The sequence below is a fragment of the Mauremys mutica genome, chromosome 2 (assembly GCF_020497125.1).
Source record: "Mauremys mutica isolate MM-2020 ecotype Southern chromosome 2, ASM2049712v1, whole genome shotgun sequence".
Classification (NCBI taxonomy): domain Eukaryota; kingdom Metazoa; phylum Chordata; order Testudines; family Geoemydidae; genus Mauremys; species Mauremys mutica.
In genome coordinates, this window is record NC_059073.1 from 19,914,898 (window position 1) to 19,918,493 (window position 3,596).

Genomic DNA, 3,596 nt, shown 5'->3' on the forward strand with positions numbered 1-3,596 from the left:
CTGTTTGCTTCCTGGATCTCCCTTTTCCCATTGCATGCTGAACCCCTATCCTAAGCTCAGTACAGACAATTGCAAGCATTCAAAAATCATGAGATTCTAAAAAATCCCAACATTTTGGGTTCTTTTTATTTGCCTTCTAGTTTCGGAGCCATTAGAGTTTATGCTGTCAAGCTTTTTTTTCAACAACCCTAAGGCTAGAAACTTCCTTTGATGTTTAAATGAAAGTTGATATTTGCATAGAATCACATGAATCCAGGAGCTGGGGCTTTTTGGAAAACATTAAATATGATCAGATTCGTGATACCATGATACCAACTTGGGAATTGGCAACACTGAGCCCAACCTTCATGTTTTTCACATGGAAATGCTGAATGCAACACCATAACGATGGTCTGAGCCCAGAACTATTCTGCTTCCTCACTATTCTCCTGCCCTGCTTTAACCTTCTCATTTACAATGAGGATTCTGGCGGCACCTTAAAGACTAACAAATTTATTTGGGCATAAGTTTCGTGGGTAAAAAACCCCACTTCAGATGCATCTGAAGAAGTGGGTTTTTTACCCACGAAAACTTTTGCCCAAATAAATCTGTTTTTAAGTCTTTAAGGTTCCTTGAGACTCCTCATTGTTTTTGTGGATACAGACTAACACAGCTACCCCTCTGATCCTTCTCATTTAGTGATTTGTATATACCATTATTTTTTGTCATTAAGATTAAAGCAGTGCCCCAAACATGCTAGGAGCTTGCCAGACCCACAGGAATAAACTAACCTTGCTTTTGAAGCTTTTACAATCTGCAAAGAGAAAAATCTGACAAAAGGACATACGCATCTGGATAAAGCAAGGCCTATCGAAGCAAATAAAGTTTTCAATTAGCAATAATCGCGCCTCGGATTAACCTCATTGGCTACGATACTGCCACTTGCTAGCTCAAAGTCCAGCCTTCTTAGGGGAGGAACTGCAGGCAGTTATTCACAGCTCCTAAGAATACAATAGTTACTCAGCAATTACGGGCTACATCTTTGTGCTTTTGCTGTAACCAAATCAAGATGAAGTGAAAGAACTCTCCTCCCCCATTACTTCAGTCACTGTGCATCTGTAACAATGAGAAACACACACACACTTAAACTGGAAAGATTCATTTTTCTGCCTGAAGGTGTCAGCAGATTGTTGGAATCCTGTGAACAAAAGGGTAGTGAATCAGTCAAGCAACAGTTTGTGTGGTCTGCAATGTTTGGGGCAGAAGGGGAGGAAAGAGACCACACTGTGCACAATATGCACCAATAAGCATAGATTGACCTCTTTGAAATATTTGGAGAGCAGATAAAAAGGAACGCAGGACTTTCTGAAGGGTTAGAAATAGTCAGAAATGTTAACCCACCCAGATCCAGTCTCTTGTTCCAACAGCTTTCCACACAATCCCAAATCCCTATGCACCAAAATACCTTTGCTGATATGTACGTGAGTTTCAGCAGCGCTGATAGCGTCTGGTGATCCAGGTGCTGTGTTTAAAATTTTAATGGTTTCTGAGGTTTTCCTGGCTCAGTAGAACATGGTGCGTCCCCAGTTGACTCTAATATGGGAAAGCCTGGGAGCATGCAAAATTTGATGACAGCAATTGGCGGAGCTTGCTGTGTCCCCACCAGATGCAATCTATCAGCAAAAGTATGTTTGGGGCTGGTTTACATATGGGTTATTCAGAGCCCAAAGGACCTTGAACTGGGTCAAGGAAGAGAAGAAACAAAATGATTAATTTTGTTGCAGTTTCTGCAGAAAAGCTAGATGTCTTTTGTGTGTATGCAACAATTCACAGCACTGACACAGTGCTTTCTTGAATTTCTCAATGGACTTTCTTTTCACTGTTATCCCTTAATTTCTTTTTGTAATGGTATAAAACTGACCTGTTTTGATTCCAGTGCAATTCATTTAATATTTTAATCTGAAATTCACTATATTCCCCACTGTGTTAAATCAACTTCTCTTAAATTAATTCTTATTCCACAGTCTATTCCATCTCCTTCTCTAGAAACATGGTATTTGACTACATATGTAGATGGTATCCAGACCATCTACATCTAGAATCAAAGTGAATCTTTGTGTTACAGTCATATTGTAAATTGATTTTTTAACACTGCCAGTTTCCTTTAGTATCAAATATTTTCATAAGATGCTCTCTCATCTTCTTTCCAGTCCAATGCACAAATAAAGTCTAATGCTGCATCAGGTCCATCTCATGGCATGCAGTCACGGCTTATATTTGTGTTAAATTACTGGGATAAGAGGGTAGGCTGCATGCGTAGAGATATTTCAAGCTTGAGCCCCCAATCTCAAAGTGAAGTTCAAGGAATACAACTCAAAGTGACAACAAAGAGAGGTTTGAGCAAGCCACTGTAAGTCCACACCATCCAGTTTCAGACAGCTGTATTGGCAATGCTTGTCCCTGTGTTTAACTTCTCACTTTTATTCAGTATTTACAGTTTTTCCTCATTACTGTACATTTTAATTCACTGTAAATAAATTCAGGTGGAATTTAGATGGAGCCCAACTTGAGAAATATTAATTCAGGGGCTTATGGTGCAGGAGTTTTGGTATTAAATCCAAAAATATCATGCTGCTGAGCTCATCTGTGATTGTCTCCAAATACAGACACCCTTTTAAAAGGCAAAGTCCTTCATATGTAAAAACTTATTCCTTATGAGTTTTACCTGTCCCACTTGAACTGCATTATTATAACATGGCACATTATGACACCAGCTTGGGGTTGCGAAATGTCTTTCCTCTTGTTGGTGGCACCAGGCATGGCCCAGTATTAACAGAAGGATGGAAAACGACAGTGCCAATAAGGCCTTCCTGTATCAGGCCTTTGGCCGGCTTGCTTGCCCAAACCGCTTCCATGTTTAGACTTTAATTAACCCCACGGGCCAGATGGAAAGAGTGGAATGAATAACAGCTAGTTCAATCCTGGTACCACCGGGAGATAAGGGGGGCCCCTGCTTGCACCTGGCTTAGGAGGCAGAGTAATAATTCAAACAGTAAGACCAGATAAGGGTTCAAAAGTAGGCACTAACGAGATGATATGTTTTCTGCCAAGTATAATTTAACCTGCTTAGTGTAATTGCTACTTTATAATGTACTTGCTATATGGGAACGCGAGGGGGAGGAGGGGGGTGAGTAGAGGAGGGGGTGAGTAGTGGCGGGTAATAGAGATGCCTAGCTAAAATCATGTATAAAAAGAGAAGGCAGTTTGTACGGAGTGTGCTTGATTTGAGACGTGTCTGTCTCCGAGCACGAGCTTTGAGATCTCAAATAAACCTTTGCTTGCTTCTCCACCTTGGTGTGTTTATTGGAGCGAAGCACACCGGGCAACGAACCACTGTTGCTATCGCCTCAGGCCTTTGTGCCGGCAACACTCTGAAGATAAGAAATCATGAGGAAAAGCAGACGAGATCACCATCTCTTTGCAGGTAGGGTGGATGTTTTGATATTAGTGCCTTGAGCCCTGTGTGCACAGATCCTCCCTCATTTCTCATCAGTTCTGATTCTTTTGAAGAGGTCCACTTAGAAATGTCACTATAGAAACACAGAAGTAGCATTGAA

General features: G+C 41.0%; 1 pseudogene; it reads right to left on the reverse strand.

Annotated features, from left to right (window-relative positions):
* Nucleotides 1-783: 783 nt before the first annotated feature.
* On the reverse strand, nt 784-937 carry LOC123365450 (annotated as a pseudogene).
* Nucleotides 938-3,596: the final 2,659 nt, after the last annotated feature.